The sequence below is a fragment of the Scyliorhinus torazame genome, chromosome 8 (genome assembly GCF_047496885.1).
Source record: "Scyliorhinus torazame isolate Kashiwa2021f chromosome 8, sScyTor2.1, whole genome shotgun sequence".
NCBI lineage: Eukaryota > Metazoa > Chordata > Chondrichthyes > Carcharhiniformes > Scyliorhinidae > Scyliorhinus > Scyliorhinus torazame.
The window spans coordinates 217,911,851-217,932,653 of NC_092714.1; the positions used below are offsets into that span (position 1 = coordinate 217,911,851).

The 20,803-nt window shown below is 44.5% G+C and overlaps 1 protein-coding gene and 1 long non-coding RNA gene across 4 annotated transcripts in view; one reads left to right on the top strand and one right to left on the bottom strand.

Moving 5' to 3' along the window:
* Positions 1 to 20,803, top strand: part of LOC140428374 (cadherin-4-like) — a 1,038,564-nt gene that overhangs the window by 667,683 nt on the left and 350,078 nt on the right. The window lies entirely within an intron of this gene.
* Positions 355 to 19,345, bottom strand: LOC140428375 (uncharacterized). Its single transcript, XR_011948757.1, has 3 exons — positions 19,265 to 19,345; positions 13,791 to 13,873; positions 355 to 1,773 (listed from the first exon to the last, which is right to left on the bottom strand). It is a non-coding gene; the product is annotated as an uncharacterized lncRNA (long non-coding RNA).

Below are 20,803 nucleotides of genomic sequence, written 5' to 3' on the forward strand. Positions count from 1 at the left end.
TTGGTTATTGCGATTCAATAAAAATTTGTTTCTCAGGCCCGGTATCAGAATCCTCAAAGGAATGCATTGAATTAACTTCCTTCCAGTACTGAGCACAGTCATATCAGAGTTGGCAAATTTTCAAAGTGAGGTTCCCAGTGAGATAATTGGGCAAAAGAGACTAAATCTAAATATTCGTCTTATCCTGACTCCGCAAAGAAAAACCCAGCGACGAATATAAAACTTTCATGATTTTGGCTGCGAAAATGCTAAACTTCATGCACTCTTTGTGGAAATTTTCCACGACTGAGTGATCAGTGCGCAGGTCTGAGTTTGTTCCCAACTGTTTTTCAAGACAATAGTGTAGACCAAAGTACAAATTAATTGTTTATTTAGGGGTTGCATATATTTTAGTGGCGTTGTCAGAGCAGTCCAAAATGTGGGATTTGCTCGTCTTGCTGCACAGAATGGAAATGTCAGGAGTTTGTGATCCACAACAGTGACTTGAATATCAAACCCATTGAAAGAAATGGAGCATTAGCAACAATATACATCAGATAGATCCCGGGTAGGATTCTCTGTCTCGCCAGCCCTGTTTTCCTGGGCGGCGCCCCCCGCCGGTAGCGGGATTCTCTGTTCCTGCAGCTGGCCAATGGGGTTCTCCATTGTGGCTGTCGGGAAACCTGTGGGCGTGGGTGCGTTGTTGGCAAAGCGGTGGATCCCTCCGACAGAGAATCCAACAGCACATTTTGGTTCCCACGATTTCTTCATCTAGTTTTCTTCTTGTTCTCTTTGAAGGCAATGACCTTTGCTCGGGTACAGTCACATTGATATCAGTAGCCTTTTCCTCACCTGGCGTCAATGATCATTCTTCATATGTTAGCCCTGCCACTGATCATTGGGAGTCTATTGTATTATCTAGCCAGTCATAGAGAGACACCTGAAATTACTGCTCTTTCTGCTCCTGCACCATTACCTCTCGAGTTTCCTAAGGATTGGCCCTTTTTCTTCTCCTTGCAGTTGTTCCTCATCGAGATGGTGCCGCACGGTAACATCATTTAAAAACACAATGTCAGGCTCCACATGTATACTTAGAATACCCAGGTCTACCACTTCGCTTGACCTCATTTGATTTGATTTGATTTATGGTTACATGTACCGAAGTCCAGTGAAAAGTATTTTTCTGCAATCGGGGGAACATACACAGTCCATGCATAGTAGGCAAAGAGAATAATCAACAGAGAACATTGACAAATGGTACATCAACAAACAGTGATTGGTTACAGTGCGGAACAAGGGGCCAAACAAAGCAAATACATGAGCAAGAGCAGCATAGGGCATTGTGAATAGTGTTCTTACAGGGAACAGATCAGTCCAAGAGGGAGTCGTTGAGGTGTCTTATAGCTGTGAGGAAGAAGCTGTTCCTATGTCTGGATGTGTGGTGTCTTCAGACTTCTGTACCTTCTGCCTGATGAAAGGGTCTGGAAATAGGCAATGCCTGGGTGGGAGGGGTCTCCGATAATGCTGTCTGCCTTCCTGAGGCAGCGAGAGGTGTATACAGAATCAATGTTGGGGTGGCAAGCTTGTGTGATGCGCCGGGCTGAGTTCACCACACTCTGCAGTTTCATCTGTCGTATCATCCGCAAACTTATAGATTGAGTTGGAGTTAAATCTTGCCACACAGTCATGTGTGTATAGGGAGTACGTAGAGGACTGAGCATACATCCTTGCCGGGCACCGGTGATGAGGACTAATGTGGGGGATGTGCTGTTGGCTATCCTGATAGATTGCGGTCTGTAAGAAAATAGAAGAATATTGTTAGTAATTATGTAAGAAGAGGAAAATAGTTTTAGTAGGTCAGAACGCTGATAGGAGATAAAAGAAAAGGGACAGGGGGAGAGAGCACGCAGAGAGTCACCATGCTTTGGCGCCATCATGAGTAAATATCATGAGTCACCACCTCTTACTTGTCACAATGCTTTTGTGTCATCTAGTACTGGCAAAAAGAAATACTCTCCAAATATTGGGACCACCTGAACCATTGGGCTGAATTTTGCAACAAAGACAAAGGCTGAGAGCATTCACTGTTACAATGACATAAATCAGGCAGCAATTCCTGGTGTCCACTCATGCACAGTTAAACACATAAATCCAGAAGTTGCTGCCAGAGATATCCGACTCCTCCATAGTGTGCACTACAGTACTACTTACCAACAGATTCAGTACTGAAATGGATGTGACTGGGTGAACTTGCTGCACTTTTCAGTTAGCTCACCAACAACAACAGCTGAAAACTTTAGGACTGGTGCATTCAGGAGTAAACAAGTCATTTGCAATGTGATGATTGATAATCGCCTGTCCTGAAAACTTTTTTCTAAGTGTGGAGTTTCACTCCCTCTGAAGATAGTGTTGGAGATGCTTTAAAAAATCCTCTCAAACCTTTCTTGTCAATCTCATTTATCTATCTTCAGTAATCCCATTTGTATTTTACAATCTTTATTTTGCTTTCTATGATTTAAATCTATTTTATATCTCCCGTTTTGTTCTTCCTGGTTTAGACTCTGTATGTCACAGTAAAGATCCTTCAATCTGATAAGTTAAGAAATCCCCCCATTTCTTTCTCTGTTCCCACACCTGTGTTCACTGACTTGCATAGGCCTGTCAATACCTCCATTTTAAAAGGTTCTTTCTTGTTTTCAAATCCCTCCATGGCCTCAACTCTCCCTATCTCTGTAAATTCCTGCAATCCAACAACGCGCTCCTTCAATTCTGATGTATTTTGCATTCTTAGTTTTTTGTCATTGCACCCGCCCAGGTGCATATTTTTTCAATTGGGAGAAATAGGAAAAGGAATTTGATGTTCTTTAAGGAAATCAACAGGTGTTGGGTGGAGAGGAAAGCGGGCAAATCTCCAAGATAGAATAATCATCCATGAACTCTCGGTGCATATGTGGAGCATCCTTTTCTCACTGACACTTACATTTTGGTAACAGACTGCACACCTCCGCATGTGTCTCCAGAGAGGAGTAACGTTTGTGCCGTTCTGGAATTCACACGCTCACTGTACCAAATTTTCTGTTCATTCAAATTAAATACCTTGTGAGCATCGCAGTTGAGTCCGATCCTATCCTCACCCTATCCTATTCACAGTCAAGCACTTTTGGGTCATTTTTAAAATCCAAAATGATTGATTGGCATAACGAATGAGTTACTTCCAATATGTGGTAGCCATACTGCACCTCGATAATTTATTTTAACGTCCAATCAATTTACTGGAATAACAGAGATTAATTCAGGGATAAATTAAAAGGAGCCGCTCCTGGGAGGGACACTGCCCAGAAATAACAAAGAACAACGGAAACTTATTAACATCAAATCAAAATGGATAAGAGGGATCGATAAAGCAATCCACCCCCTGCGGTGTCCACCACGCACGGAAGGCTCCATGTCAATGAACCAAATACAGCGAGCGATAGAACCTATTGATGCTCAATCCTCCCTCTTACCATGCATCCAAGCAAGTGATTGGAATTTGTTCCCTAAACTCAGCTAAAATAAAAGTACCTGCTTCCAAAAATTGCTGCCTGTTTAATAATCTTTATTATTGTCTCAAGTAGGCTTACATTAACACTGCAATTAAGTTACCATGAAAAGCCCCTAGTCGCCACATTCCGGCGCCTGTTCGGGTACATGGAGGGAGAATTTAGAATGTCCAAGTTACCGAACAGCATGTCTTTCGAGACTTGTGGGAGGAAACCGGAGCATCCGGAGGAAACCCACGCAGAGACAGGGAGAAAGTACACACTCCACGCAGACAGTGACCCAAGACGGAATCCAACCTGGGACCCTGGCGCTATGAAGCAACAGTGCTACCCACTGAGCTACTGTGCAGCCCATTGCTTTATGACGGTAAAGTAATGAATAAAGCGTCTTCCAGATCACAACTAATTGTAAATTGGTTGGGCTTGACACACGATAGTAGTTATTGGTAGTAATTCATCAAAGTTTACAGAAATTAAGGAGAGATTTGAATTTCTCCTCTTAAATTGGTCACTAATGAGAAAGAAATTCTAGCTGCCTCAACAGGTTGCAGTTGTTTTAGTGACCAAGAGAAGTGTCCTATTACCAGGCTCTCCCAGGAGGCATAGTGCAGTTTGAATCCGAAGTGTTGCATTTATAAATCGAGGCTGATGGTTTCTTGCTGACTGAAGGGTATTTCTCTGTATACAGGCTGCACATAAACATTGTATTTGGTTGCTTTAATGGGATTTGTTTATGTCAGTGCTGCAACTCACTAGTTTGCTTTTACCTCCTCATTGGAGTTTTGCAAAAAAAAAGTGATTGTTATTAAAACAAACCCCTGAATTTCATACAATAATTGCTTATTCAATCAGACTGAAGGCTTTCAGTGAGGAAGCAATTTGCCTTCTGTGGGTTACTTCCATGCTGTCACAGTTGGATTTTTGAAAGTGCATGGAGATGGCTTGTAATCAGCAAGAAAAGCAGTGAACCTGTTAAAATGCTGCATTAAATGATGCCTAAAAGCTGCTGGTAATTATGGGCTGCCTCCCGGCATCTCCCTGGTGAAGAGGATTTAAATTTTGGACTGCTGTGCCATGGGCAGAACTCCCCTGCATAGTTTGCAGCAACTGCCCCATTGTGGGCTGGGCTGTCGGCTCCTTGTTCTGAACCCCAGCCATGCTGGTCTCTCTCACGGCCTCCACTGTGCCCTGACTCAACCACTTCTTCTGCTGTTTACGGTCCTTCCGGCTTCTTAGGTCCATACAATTCTGTATGGGTCCTGTGCCTGAGTACTATTGCTTTCCAGTTCCACGCTCAATAGCACAAAAAAGTCAGGGGAAAAGGTCCAAAAGTCCGACCAAAATGGGCGTCACCAAATGTGCAACCTACTCCCTCATAGCCGCCACCAGAAGTCTGATTCTATTTCTTATGGTCTTACGGTTCATAGATTTTCTGAATATTTCTATTATTTACTGTTTTTATTAATTCATTGTTAAACTTTACTTCCTCAATTGATCATGTGCGGAGGTCAATTAATTTCTGACAGCGCCTATTATGAGCACAGAAATCGACCAGTCAATTGGAGATCAGCATTCAAATCATAGTTTTTCTTCTTCTTTGACAGGATGTGGGTGTCACTAGTGAGGCCAGCATTTATATTGCCCATCCCGAATTGCCTTTGAGAAGGTGGTGATGAGCCACCTTTTTGAACCACTACAATGCATGTGGTGCAGGTACACCCACATGCTCCGAGGAAGGGAGGTCAAGGAGTTTAACCCAGCAACTGTAAAGGAACGTGGATATAGTTCCAAGTCAGGATGTTGTGTAGCTTGGAGGGGAATTTACAGTTAATGGTGTTCCTCTGCATCTGTTGATAGTGACGGGCTCAGCAATGCTAATGCATTGAATGTCAAGAGGAGCTGGTTGGATTCTCCCTTGTTGAAGATGGGCATTGCCTGGCACATGTGTGCTATGAATGCAACCCAAACTGAGAGTCAGTAAGCAGGTTATTGCTGAGCAAGATCCACTTCAGAGCACTGTTGAGGAACCCTTCCATCATTTTCCTGCTGAGCCAGCGTTGACTGAATGGGGCAGTAATTGGCTAGGTCAGATTTATCCTGCTTTTTGTTGGACAGGACATACCTGGGCAATTTTCCACATTACCAGTTAGATGCCAGTTACTATACTTGAACAGCTTGGCTATGCCGCAGCAAGTTTTGAAGAACAAGTTTTCAGTATTATTGCTGTAATATCAAGTCAATGGTTCGTTTTCTCTTGTTGGAGATGGTCACTTGTAAGATGAAAATATTACTTGTCACATGTTAGCCTAAGCCTGGAGATCATTCAGGTTTTGTTGCATTTGGACATGTACTCCTTCTGTGCATAAGTCGCGAATGGTGCTGAAAATTGTACAATCATTGGTGAACATCCCCATTTCCGACCTTAAAATGGAAGAGAGGTCATTGATGAAGCTGCTGAAGATTGTTGGGTCTAGGACAGTAACCTACGGAACTCCTGCAGTGATGTCCTGGAGCAGAGATGACTGACCTCCACCTCACATAATAATCTTATTTTGTGCTAGGTGTGAATCCAACCAGCGGAGAGGTTCACCCTTATTACTACTGACCTCAATTTTGTAAATCTACTTGATGCCATTCTAGGTCAAATGCAGCAGCCTTGGTGTCAAGGGCAGCCACTCTCACCTCACCTCTGCAGTTCAGCTCTTTTTTCCCATGTTTGAACCCTGGCTGTAATGAGGTCAGGAGCTGAATGACCCTGGTGGAACCCAAACTTAGGACGGGATTCTCCCAGCCCTGGGCCGGGGCGGAGAATCCCCACGAACGGGCCACACCGCCCCGACACTGGCACGCGATTCTCCACAGAGCAGACAATTGGCGCCATTGGCGCCGGCATGGCTGGCGTGGCGCTGGTCACGGGCTGCTCGACGCGGCCGGCCCGCCGATTCTCGGGCCGGGATGGGCCGAGCGGCTGTCGTGGAAATGCTGAGTTCCGCCGGCCACACCTGCTCTCAGCCGGCGGGAACTCAGCGCGGAAGGGTCGGGTGGCGGCCTATGGAGGGGGAGGGGGCATGACCCCTGGGGGGCCTCCGATGTGGCCTGGCCCGTGTTCGGGGCCCACCGATCGGCGGGCTGGCCTCTCTGGCACGTCCTACGCGCCCCTGTAGTCCTGCGCCATGTTGTGTCGGGGCCGGCGCGTTGAAGGAAGCCAATAGGCATGCGCGCGTTGGCACCAGCGCCACTGCGCATGCGCAGATCCCGCGGCGCCCAGTTCGTGGCGGGATCGGCAGCTGGAGCGGCGTGAACCGCTCCAGCGCCGTGCTGGCCCCTGTAGGGGCCAAAATTAGTCCTGGGAGCGGCCCGTTCATGCCGTCGTAAAATACAACTGCGTTTACGACGACGTGGACACTCTGCCGCGGGAAGAGAGAATCCCGCCCTTAATGTCAGGTTGCTGCTAAGCAAGTGCTGCGAATTATACTGATGATGATCGCTCCCATCAATTTACTGATTATCGCGAGTAGACTGAATGAGGTGATAATTAACAGGATTGGATTTATCCTTTTTGTTAGACAGGATATACCTGAGCAATTCCCCACTTTGCTAGGTAGATGCCAATGTTGTAGGTGTACTGGAACAGCTTGGCTAGGCAGACACTACTTTTGGAGAACATGTTTTCAGTACTATTGCTGGAATGTTGTCAGGGCCCACACTGTTTGTAGTATCCAATGCCTTTAGTTGTTTCTTAATATCATATGGAGTGAATCGTATCGGCTAAAGACTGGCATCTGTGATGTTGGGGCGCTCAGGAGCAGACCGAGATGGATCATCCACTCGGCACTTCTGGCTGAAGTTTGTTGCAAATGCTTCAGCCTTGTCTTTTGCACTCGTGCTGGGCTCCCCCATCACTGATGATGAGGATATTTGTGAAGCCTTTTTCTCCAGTTAGTTGTTTATTTATCAACCACCATTTAGACTGCTTGTAGCAGGATTGCACAGCTGGTGGTATTGCACAGCTCTATTATTTTCTGCTTTTGCTGATTGGCCACAAGTAGTCCTGTCTTGTAAGTTCACTACGTTGACACCTTATTTTAAGGTATGCCTAGTGTTGCTCCTGGCATGCCCTCCTGCACTCTTTACTGAATGGTTTGAACCCATGGGGCTTTGTGGTATTGGTAGAGTGGGGAATATGCTGAGGCATGAAGTTAAATTCTGATTTTATACAATTCTTCTGCTACGAATGTCCCACAGCGCCACATGGATGCCAGTTTTGAGTTGCTACATCAGTTCATAGTCTTTCCCATTTAGCATGTTAGTAGAGTCACGGAACATGATGGAGGGTATCCTCAATGTGAAGTCGGAACTTGGTCTCCACAAGGACTCTACAGTGGTCAATCCTACCAATACTGACTTGGACATTTGCCCCCATGGATTTTTGAGAACGAGTGCTTCCTCCAAATGGTGTTCAACTTGGAGAAGTACTGATAGAATTTTCAAATACATTTGAAAGCACATTGTTGCACCAAATCCATCTCAGAGCATGATTCATGATATTGGGACAGATCCTAATCTATTTTGGATTTATTTGATGAAAGTCAATTCTTTGCATGAGCTTCCAGCAGGTTTCTTCTTAATTAAAACTAACCAGCTGATTCACACAGCAATTGTCTGATGATTTTCCAGTACCTACAATTTCAATTTACTTGAGATTTTATTTGTAACCTGCTTGCACAGAGCTGAGGGCAGTTATCTGCAATGGAATCAACAATTATTTCAGTGGCTGTACTTGTCTAGCTAATACTTTATTATCCATAAGCTCACTGGATAAAATTCCTTTTTAAATTACCCAGAGTTCCACACTATAATTTATTGTTTAAGCTTTAGTATAATGAAATAAGAGTTGATTAGATCTCTTGACTGTTGCACCTGTTGTCTTAGCTTTGGAGCTGTTGAACAAGGAGATTATTCTGTGGAGTATCATATGTGATCTGCAAAAGAGGAAAGAACTTGCATTTATATAGCACCATTCATATACTTGGGGCTGGTTTAGCACAGTGGGCTAAACAGTTGGCTTGTAATGCAGAACAAGATCAGCAGCGCGAGTTCAATTCCCGTACCAGCTTCCCTGAAAGGCGCCGGAATGTGGCGACTAGGGGCTTTTCACAGTAACTTCATTGAAGTCCACTTGTGACAATAAGCTATTATTATTATTGATGCCCCGAAGTGCTTTACAGCCAATTGATTACTTTTATGATTTATTTGCTTTGTCGGCAAACACAACAGCCAGTTTGCACATAACCAAACATCAAAACATAAATGAGATGCTGTCTGGTGTTGTTGATTGAGAGGAACATCGCAGCCTGCAGTGTTCACATCTTCTAAAGAAATCTCTACGTTTTGGATGAACCTCCAAAGCCTGCAGACTCGATCTTGAATCCACGGCACAAGTGAAGCTCAATCCTGGAGTCATTTCTTCTCTTGGTAGAGAGACCTTTGCTGAGCGAAAGAGCTTAAAGAAGCCCCAGAATGTTATTCATGTAAGAGTAAAATACATCTTTGATGCAGAGTGGAAGGGAATAGAAACTGATTTCAATGTTTTTTTAAACTGCAATTTCCTCCATTTGTATTGGAATTATATAGAGACTTCAATTTGCTAGGAATGTATTTAAAGCTCCAACATCTTGTTGGGTTCCTCCAACATGGAAAAGAAAGCCAACATTATAAATTTTAAAAGGTTAATCTCATTGCTGTTACTTATTTTTAAACTGGACTTTCCTGCTGAACAAAGTATTAAGCAGGGCTGGTTTAGCTCAGTGGGCTCGACTGCTGGTTAATGCAGAACATGGCCAGCAGGGCGGGTTTAATTCCCGTACCAGCTGAGAATTTGAATTCTCCCTCTGTGTAACCGAACAGGCGCCGGAATTTGGCGACTAGGGACTTTTCACAGTAACTTCATTGCAGTGTTAATGGAAGCTTACTTGTGACAATAAAAAGATTATTATCATTATTAAAGATGGCTGACCTCTCTCTATCCAGAACCAGAATTGCATTCTTCTGTGGTCCTTTGACTGTAAACCTCCCTTTCTCTATCCTCCATCTCGGAATCCGAATCCACACCTCTCATATCCCGGTGTTGGGGCCCCCAGGGGGGGAACACCCCATGCCCCCATGTGCCCGGTTGTCATGGCTGGAAGACAGTTCCTCTGTTGGGGCATGTTCTAACACTGGCTCCCTGCTCCTGAGGTGATCATGATGCTTCTGTACTGTCCGTTCGCGAAGCCTTTACTTGGCACAAGACTGGTCCAGTCTGTTGTACAACAGTCCCTGGAATCCAACGGGCTCCGTCCCCGAAGTTTTAGACGTACATCTCATCCCCCGGTCGGAAACTCCAGGTCAGTGTCCGCCTGCCTTGACCTTATCTCTGCAGGAACTGACTGCGTTGCACTCTCACTCCAATAGCGGGAAACAGGAGGCTAAGGCAGATCCTGAGCCTGCGGTCCATCAATAGTTCAGCTGGTCAAGGCATGTGGCGTGGTCCTGTAACTAAATAAAAATCATGCTAATCTCATTTTCACAGATCCAGTTGTCTGTTTCTTCATCCCTCTCTTGAATGTCTGTACCGCTCGCTCGGCCAACTTGTTCGAGGGAGGGTTGTATGGGACCATCCGGATGTGTCTCACCCCGTTTGCCTTCATGAAGTGGGCAAACTCGTCACTGGTGAATGGAGTACCATTGTGCGTAACTAGCAGCTCTGTAATCTTGTGTGTGCTGAAGGGGAGCTTCTCCACTGTGACCTCGTCATGGTGGATGACGTTCGATGGACGTCCAGCCACTTAGAGTGGGCATCTACCATGGACTATATGGAAAACTGGGCCTCCGCCCCTCAGCGGGGAACTCGCACTCCCCAAGGCTCATTGGGAGATTAATCGGGTCATTACTATGGGTCCCCTGGGAGTTATAACACTCACCGTCCTAACTTGGGTTTGCTGAGAATTATGAGTAAAATTGGATCACATGAAAATCAAGGGTCTGGGAAAAATATGCCACATTTATTCTTTAAAACAAACTAATTAAAAACACTTTCTGTTGATGGACAGGTGCTAATTGCTGCTTAAACTGGCACCCCCCACTCCCCTCCCCATCCCACCCTCCATAACAACCTCAAGGGCAAATGGGAAAATGTATGATTTAGGATGACCCAGCTGATGAAGATTCTCAAGTGTAGTCACTGTTATAGTGTAAATAAATGAGGCATCAAATCTGCACACTACAGAGTCCAATGAACAGCAATTAGATAAATAATCAAATATAATCTACTTTGGATGTTTTAGTGTTGATGCTTGGGGTAGATGTTGGCAAGGAATCAGAAGATCATTCTTTGCTGTTGAAGAAACAGATGAGGGCTTTGTCCAATATCACATTTAAAGGAAAGGGGGGGATTTTCCGGCTATTGTCGCCAGCCAGATAACCGGTCCCACCGATGGTGAACCCCCTCCACAAATTTCCTGGTGGCGGGAGGCTGGGTTCAATGGAAAATTCCATTAACAGTGGCGGAACCAGAAGATCCCACCGTTGGTCAATGGTGGGCCACCTCCTGCCGCCGACAAACATGTTGCAGGGGTGGGGGGGGGGCAGAAAATCCCCCCAAAGAATTCCAACAGTGCAGCACACCCTCAGTATGCACTGAAGTGTTAGCCTAGATTATGCACTCAGGTATCTGGAGAGGCTTGAACTCATAACCTTGCAACTCAGATGAGTGCAGTCATTGAGCCATAGTTGATATCTCAGAGCAACAGTTACAATATGCAGTTATATTTAGATTTAGTGTCACGCGTAACGAGGGGCAGTGAAAAGTACAGTCCAGACAGATCGCTCCATACAAGAACAAATGATGGACACGTGAAGGTGCATAATGAAAATACATAAACAGAGACAGCGGGTAAAGTATGCGGTATATAGTGCTCCAACTATAGAGAAAATGGATGAAAAGATCATAAGATCAGTTCAGACCCTTAGAGGATCATTCAAGAGTCTGCTAACAGCAGGGAAGAAGCTGTTTTTTAATCTATTGGTGTGTATTCTCCAGCTTTTGTATTTTCTGCCCGATGGAAGAGAGGATAGCACAGATGGAAGAGAGCTTTGATTATACTGCTCGCTTTCCCAAGGCTACAGGTGGTGTAGACGGAGTCAATCGATGGGATGCGGGCTCGCATGATGGACTGGGCTGTGTTCATGACTCTCTGTAGTTTATTACGGTCTTGGGCCGAGCAGTTGCCATAGCAAGCTGTGATGCAGCCAAATAGGATACTTACTATGGTGCATCGACCAAATTTGGTAAGAGTCATTGTGGACATGCCGGATATCCTTAATTTCCTGAGGAAGTATAGACATTGCTGTGCTTTCTTGGTCGTAGCGTCGACATGGGTGGACCAGGACAGATTGATGGTGATGTTTACACCTAGGAATTTGAAGCTGTCAACCACCTCCACCTCGACGCCATTGATATAGAGAGGGGCGTGAGTGACACTTTGCTTCCTGAAGTCGTTGACCAGCTCCTTTGTTTTGTTGACATTGAGGGAGAGATTGTTGTTGTTGCACCATGCCACAAGGTTCGATGGGCGAGATTCTCCACTCCCGCGCCGTCGAGGTTCACGACGGCGCGAATCAGCCCCGGTCCCGACCGATTCAGGCCCTGACAATGGGCCAGGATTGGGGCCGCGTAAAAGCGGCGCCACATAGATGACGCGGCCGGCGCCGCATAACGGGCGTCATATGCGCATGCGCGGGTTGGCCGGCGCCAACCCACGCATACGTGGTTACCGTCCTCTCTAAGTCCGCCCCACAAGAAGATGTCTGACAGATCTTGCGGGGCCGTGGAAGGAAGGAGGTCCTCCTTCAGAGAGGACGGCCCGACGATTGGTGGGCACCGATCGCGGGCCACCCCACATCTGAGGTACCCCCCGGTGCAGGATCCCCCCTCGCTCCCCCGCAGGCCGCCCCCCCCAGCGTTCACGCATCGCTCACGACTGCAGCGACCAGGTGTGGACGGCGCCAGGGAGAACCCGCCGTTTTGGCCTGGCTGCTCGGCCCATCCGGGCCTCAGAATAGCGGAGGTGCCGGAGAATCGCCATTTTCGGTGTCTCCGGCGATTCTCCGGCCTGCGGCCCGCGAAACTCGACCGGGCCATTCCCGCCGCTTGGGAAAATCGCGGGAGGGCTTCGGACCAGCGTCCCGGGAAATTCTGGCGGCCCAGGCAATTCTCCCAACCGGCGTGGGAGTGGAGAATCGCACCCTTTATCTCGCTCCTGTATTCTGACTCATCGTTGTTTGAGATCCGACCCACTATGGTCGTGTCATCAGCAAACCTGTAGTTGCTCTCTCCCTATGCAGGAACAGACAAGACTGGGGTTGATTTTTCAATCGTGATAATTTTGCTCTTGGAAAGATATTCAACATCAATAATTTTCATGTATCACTGAACATTGAGTTGAAAAGCTACCACCATCTCATTCTCCCCTCTTTCCCCTTTCAAATATCTATAGTAGAAATTAAGCAGGAGGTCAGTACAAATAAATAATTTTTTATTGTTATGGACAGGGTGAGAGAGAACTGCTCCAATCCCCATTCCCTTCCTAACTGCCTGTAATCAGTGAGAAAGATGTGCGTCTATTTTTCTTAATCGCTTTGAATAACCTGCATTAAGCTGCTCATGGGTTTAAACCAAAGAAAGATAATTGTTTCGTACTTACCCCAAATTCTAAAGCTACTTCAATCACTCATACAAACAGGCCCAAGAACACACTTGAGAGAAGTATCCTTGAAGATGATAGTGCACTTTTACAAGTTATAAACAAAAGAAACACTTCATAATTCATGTGTTTGTCTTGCTCTGGATGTGATGATATGCATAAAGCAGTTATGTAAATAATGTTAGACACGATCTCCGACCACTAGGTAGCAGTGTTAACCCACCACATGACTGATTCTGGGAGTTGGGAGTAGGTCGTGTTAGGAGACAGACGTATTTTGCAGTAGCTCTACAATAGTTAATTAGTGTTGGCAGTTAATTATTTTATTTATCTTAGTTATCTTAATCACATAGTTGTTAGATGCTAAATTATTTAAATTAAATGTTCTGTAGTTTATCATTTACTTCGGTCAGTCTACAAAACATGGTACCAAGAGTGATGATTTACTGAAAAAAATAAGAACAAATCCGAACCACGGAAGATAACTTTCAAAGAAAAAAGAAGACAACGCATCTTTGCTACTAACCTTGCTAGTTACTGGCATCTCATGCTCAACGCACAGTAAAAACTTTGAAGTCTGGGATGGAAGGCATCAAGGCACCTCAACAGCTTCAGATTACCGGTAACATAGATGAAAATTATAGGGTGTTTAATAATAATAATCTTTGTTGTCACAAGTAAGCTTAGATTAACACTGCAATGAAGTTACTGTGAAAAACCCCTAGTTTCCACATTCCGGCTTCTGTTCAAGTACACAGAGGGAGAATTCAGAATGTCCATATTACCTAACAGCACATCTTACAGGGCTTGTGGGAGGAAACTGGAGTACCCGGAAGAAACCCACCCAGACACACCGAGAAGATACAGGCTCCACATAGATAGTGACCCAAGCTGGGAATCGAACCTGGGACCCTGGAGCTGTGAAGCAACAGTGCTACCCACTGTGCTGCCCATAAGCAACAGTTTAAATTCTGTGTTGCAGCCCTTGGTTTGCAGGCACAGCCTGATGAGAGGCCTATCATGTTGCTGCTCACTGTAGCAGGTCCCCAAGCAATTGAGATCTTCGACACTTTTGTTTTTGAAAATGAGGCTGACAGCAAAAGCTTTAATGAAGTGCTTAAAGAATTTGATCGACATTGCTCCCCTAAAAAAAATGATACCTTCAAGCGTTATATATTCCGTATATACACCCAGAATCCAAGAGAGGCATTTGATAGCTTCTTTACTGACTTGCGATTGAAGGCGCAGTTGTGCAACTTCAGCACACTCCAGGCGTCGATGATATGAGCTCAAATAGTTTTCTGAATCTCTAATGATAAAGTGCGCGAGCGGCTTCTGTGGGAAACAGACCTGCAACTTGAATGTACGATTCAAATATGTCACACTATTGAGCTGGCTGCAAAGCAACTCAATACGTTTAACCTAAGGCATTTTGGCACAAAGGCAGAAGAAGCAGCAAACACCATTAGTGTGGTGACGCAGCCGATTAAGAAATGTGGTCCCAATGTGGGTGGCCATTTTGAGCGACCGACCCGATCCTCCATTTTATGTTCGTGATGTGGCAAACAGCATTTTCTATGGCAGTGTCCTGCGTATGGAAAAAACATGTGCTATTTGCAATGGCAGAAATTATTTTGCAAACCAGTGTTATTCAAGGAGAAGGCCGGAACAGACAAGGAATATCAGCGTTATTGATGAAGTGTGCCTAGAGGACACATTCTTTGTGGACATGATCTCCAACGAAGACAGGGAGACTCAAGTCACACCAAATAACAATGTGTTTGTACCAATCTGCTGCAATAGTGGATTGAAGGTAGAGAATCATGAGGATAATATGTTTTGCAGGCCTGATGAAAAGACGTCTTCATTCCTGAAAAGCAGTTGGGTGAATTTAACAGCCAAAGTTCGAAGGTTTTTCAAAATTCTCTCAAAGTGATGCAGGTCTCAAAGTTCATTGCTTATAATCTGATTACGAGATTATAGTTTACTGTACTGGTAGATCCAAAACTGAATAAGCTTGGAGACCTTCAGTCTCGCCTTCTGAAGGCATTGCTCTTATTATTGTTGCCCTTTCAGTCCTATCTCTCTTTCTGCAGACAGATTTTAAAGGTAAAAGGGACAAAACATGGCTTCCTCACCTCACACTGCGGTCCCTTTACTAAATATGGCGCTGGTCTTAGTTTGGTGAATAATATCCTGGCATATTTATTTTGAGACTCTCATCCTGAGAGTGGAGTACGTTTTATTTTTAAAAGACCCATTCTACTTCACAGCTCCATATGTTTCATAGCTCCAGGGACCCGAGTTGAATTCGATTCGGATGACTGTGTGGAATTTGCAATTTCTTCCGGTGTCTGCGTGGGTTTCCTCCGTGTGCTCCTTTTTTCTCCCACAATCCAAAGGTGTGCAGGGTAGGTCGATTGGCCATGATAAATTGCCCCTTAGAGTCCAAAAACGGTTAGGTGGGTTCCTGGGTTACGGAGATAGCGTGAAGGATGCTCTTTCCAAGGGCTGCTGCAGACTCGATGGGCTGAATGGCTTCCTTCTGCACTGTAAATTATAATTCTTTGATTCTATTTGGGAATGTTTTCAGATTATCTCACGATGTGTGTAATTGGCACCTTGGACATCTGGGGTGTGCTCTTCTGTCTCTGTAAGACAGTGGGTCAGCTTTTGAATACAGGAGTCAGGTCACCTAACCTTCAGCAACAATCTTTGCAGCAGCATGTGGTTCCTTTTTATCAGCAAAAGTTAATTTGCTTGAGCCTACATTGAATAAAGTTCGGAATAAGACATGTTTTTTATTGGGCAAAATAGCCACAGTCTTTCAGTTATCTGAAACTTCCCAAAATTCTTGCACAAAATGGTGGTTTACATCATGAGGAGACTTGTGCTTATTTAAAAGTATTCTATTCCAACAGGGAAATATGATTTTTAAGAAATGGTGACATGTCTATCTGTAAAACGAACTGTAGTTTTGATGCACTATCAATTACTACAAAGACGAGAGTAGTGAATAATCGAGGCTTTATTGAGCAAAGATGTTGTGCCTCCTATAGCTGGAACCAGAATGGCTGCAGCACCGGCGAGCACACACATTTATACGCCACCTACTGGGCGGAGCCAGCAGGCAGGGATTTACCCATGTACCTCTACTATACGGGCAGTGCCGTAATACATATAATATACTACTAGCGGTGATTACCACAAGTTTGCCATCATTGTTATAGCTAAGAATCATGTCATGGTTTTTAAAATTTAATGTGTGAAAAGCATACTCAAGGGAAGCCTTTCAAATCAGACCAGTACCTTACCATTGGTATCTGGCAGTTTAAGTTTGAACACGAATCTTAAGTGCAACTGTGGTTCTTTAGTTCTGAATAAATCGAAAACTGTCTTGTGTACTGACATGATTGATGCCATCACTTAACGTGCACATTAGCTTTTGGGACAGTGACTGGAATTTTCGCAGAAAATGACAAAGTGTCAGATTCTGACTGAAAACTGGTGTGGTTCTCTCCAGAGATCTTCCCACGCTTGCCACTTTTTAGAAGGGGTACATATTGCCCCGTCATTATGAGGGGTGATGTCTAAAGACACCGGTAAGCCCGTCTCCACAGAGATGGGTGTACCATTTTTAATGGCGGGCCAATCCCTTTAGGACCCTGGCTGTGGCAACCTTCACGCCCTGACAACCCGGGAACGACAGTTGCCATTGAACTTCCTTTTGGAGACCAGCAGGAATTCCCTCCAGTGTCACTTAATGGTGGCGGGTACCTTCCCGAAAGATTAGGCTTTAAGCCAATTGTGAATGTTACAAAGTATTTAAATGAATGGTAATCAGGAATCAGGGTATGAACCTGATTAGGTCGTCGGGGTGGCGGGGGGGAGGCGGTGAGGATCTCATTCTGAGATCTCCCTGTCGCAAATCCCGTTATGGCCCTCTCGTGAGAGTTTCCGGCCATAATATGATTTGCACCTGCGCTGAACGGGGGCGGAAAATGACTCTCAGTCTCTCCAAAAAAATAAGGATCCAGTGGGTGGGTTGGGGGTGGCAGAAAGTGGGGGGTTGCGTTTTAACAGAATTGGCCAGGCGGAAAACCCACTGAATTGGGTGGGACATCAGCAAAATTAGCATTGTACCTGAGGCTATCCGTTTCCCTAGATGGATTTGGTTAAAATTGTGACCAGCATCTAAATTTGAATAGTATTCTGCACTCCCAGCAGACGCCACTTCTATGCTTTTTATCTAATTTTCAAAGTAGATGCATGGCGTGACTTATGGGTGAACTTCATAGCTGGAGAAGGGCTCTGCAGATTAAGAGCTTAATGAGAAAAGTATAGACCAAAGGCAACTGTATTCCAAAGGCTGAGAAAAGATGCAAAGAAAAAGTTGAGCTAAACATTCAATGCATTTGCTGAACAACCAATAAGGGATTGATTTTTTAATATGGTGCACTGTCTTTGCTTGCCGGTTTCCTTTATAAACTCTAGCGTAATAAATGAGAACAATAGATTTATTCTACTGCAGGAGTGTAACCGAACAGTTTGATGTGTGGTTTGGGAACGTGATGCCTGGAAGGTTGATTAGCTAAATCTTGATTTTCTTTCATCATAAAATGTTCCAAAAGAAATAATCAAATGAGCAAGCCTTGGAAAGGAATACCAATGGGAGGGACATCACGTTAAAGCACATCACTGTCATAACATTGGTTATCACAAATAATTGTTGATTGCTATAATTTGTTCTGCCATATTTCATTCATTTAAAAAAGAATTACCTCCCCAAAACAGCTGGAGAAAGTATATTTCTTTGTGAATAGCTGTTTTGAGCAACATTGCAGATTTGTTGCAATTCGTGATCAGGGTAACATTCAAAGATTTGCATTTTCAGGCTGTTAAATTTTATCCATTCTACATTGTAATCAGATGGTCTATATTGAAACTGTCCCCATGCCTGCAGAACCTGAACATTTAAAATGGAGTAGGCATTTGCCCACACCTTTCCTTCCTCCGACCAACTGCAATTTTAAATTGCAGGCACCAACCCCATGCTAGCAGAATCCTTTATAAATATGCAGTTTGTGATCTGATGACGCCATCAGGACACAATTTACTGCTTTAACCTGAGGTTGGGGGTTGGAGCAGTGATGGCTTCCTTGCTGGGCCTAATCTTCAAGGAGCTGGTTTGCTTGAGGAGGCCCAGCAACGTTGATGAAAAAAAAAGTTTCCGTGGTGGGACTCGAGGATCAGGGTTGCTGTTGGGCTTCACAAAATTTCCCTGGGTTTCCCACTTGCCAACTGTGATTGCAATTGCCTCAAGACCCTCCCACCCTTACTATTCAACTGACAGCCCAGCATAATTCTTATGGACCTCTGTCAGCGGTTTCCAGACAGCCGAATTACTGCTCCCGCCCAAGTTCTGATTCCTGCTCAGTTACTAGGGGCATGAGGGAGATGAGGGGAAGGCTGTCTGGATCAGGAAGTGTGACGGATTTAGGTTATTCCGGAACTGATAATACATTATTAATAACCTATGCTCTAGGTTAACCCACAAAAGAGGGAAATCTGTTTCTCTGCTGAGACTTAGAATAGATCTCACGAAGGGAGAATGCTTTTCCGGGTCTCAGACAGTTGAACAGGATCTCACTTACTTTTTATGGGAAAAGTTGAGATTCGTCACTCATAATTAAATCTTTACCTCTAACGTTGTGGGTCCTTAGTCATTTAAGACTTCCTAAATGAGTGTCTAGGAGTTTAGACTTTGAGAGTGAGTCTACACAGTATAATTTTAAAATAAAATATTTTTATTATAAAAAATAATCCCAATAGATACAGAATTGCAGAGTTAAAAATATAAATCAAATAACAGTCTTTAATTGTCTGTTAATACACTAACTTCTCTCAATAGAATGAGATATCTGAAACATGGAAAGTCCTAAAGTATCTCCTATCAATTTCTTAATACATTTCTAAGAAGTTATACAAAACCATACTTACAACACCCGTGGTTTTGTCTGACAAGACAAGCTTTTAAGAACAGAACTGACTCTCACCCCGAAGGGGGGTCAGCAGGAAAATGTGTTGGTGTTATTTTCTGCTAAGATGCCTTCTCGTTATATACATAAAATTCTCTTATCGGTAAAGGACGGCATCTGTCATTCTGTCACTTATTGTTGGTTAATTACCTGTAGCCAAATGGCTAATTGGATGTATTATCATTAATACATCTTTTAATGGTCGTAGGGTCTGTGTAAATGTCAGGTCCCAGGATATATTGGCAAAGGAGGCCCGTATCGAGGCCTGTCTTTTTTCAGTGTTGTCATGTTCTTCAGATACCAAAACATACATTTTTGTGAGGGTGTTTTTCTAAGAGTCAAGAGGTATAGTTAGGGAAAGATTAGTGTATCTGTTTATCTGAAGGATTCCCTGTCCTTATGTTTTGACTATCTATAGGTTCAGGGAGTAATTCAAAGAATTTTTATGGTTTGTCAAACGAACAGCCTTTCTTTGTTTGTATTAATGAGTCTTTGAAACCAGCTTCGAGTTTCTCCTATCAGATGGTAACCTCTACCTGACCTTTAGCTGAAGTGGTTTTATTCCACATTGAATTAAAAAGCTGTTTGTATTAATGCCTTATTTTAAACCGAATTCTGCGGCGCATGTGATGTTCATCACAGAAGTTGATGTCTGATGTCTAAGAACAAAAGTTAATTTTGCCGATGGGGGTCTCACCTGCCAGCTGGAGAACTGGTGGGAGGCCCGCATCATCTTTGTTTGTAAAGGCCCACTGGAATTAAATCAGAAGTGTGCAGTCCAAGCTTTCTTCCCCAATTTAGGGCCTGAAGCAGAAATCAGCCCCCCACCCCCCTGCCCCCCAACCACCACCACCAGTACATGGCACGGTAGCACATTAGTTAGCATAGTTGGGTAGGGTTACTGGGTTACGGGGATAGGGTGGAGGTGTGGGCTTAAGTGGGGTGCTCTTTCCAAAGGGCCGGTGCAGACTTGATGGGCCGAATGGCCTCCTTCTGCACTGTAAATTCTATGATTCTATACACACACCCCAGAAAGCTGCCAAATAAACAGAGATCGTAGCTCTCCATTGCCTGACAGAACCTCAGGGATGGTGGCAGCTGTCAATAGTGCTCCCACCAGATGCCTGGGATTACTGAGAGGCCCAGTCCATTAGCTGGGTAGAGTGAGGTGGGGATCATAGGGAATCTATCATGAAGGGGGGCAGTGATGGAAGCTTTGAAAGACAGGAGAGGGGTCTGTTTCTTGAAGCCCACCCCCGCCATTCTTGATGCCTAGTCTTTCAGTGAAGGATCCATCTCCCCTACCCCTCCTCTGAAAGATCACCAACAAACACAACAAGATTTTCTTTTCGGGTTCCTGGATGGTGACTTCCTGCCCTGCCATTGGTTAAATACCAGTAGGGATGGCATGAGACAGCTGGTGGGCATTAAATAAGCTTGTTTTTTCTCATTTGTTTCATGAGGGAATCGAAAGGTTAATGTGGATAATGCAGTTGATATG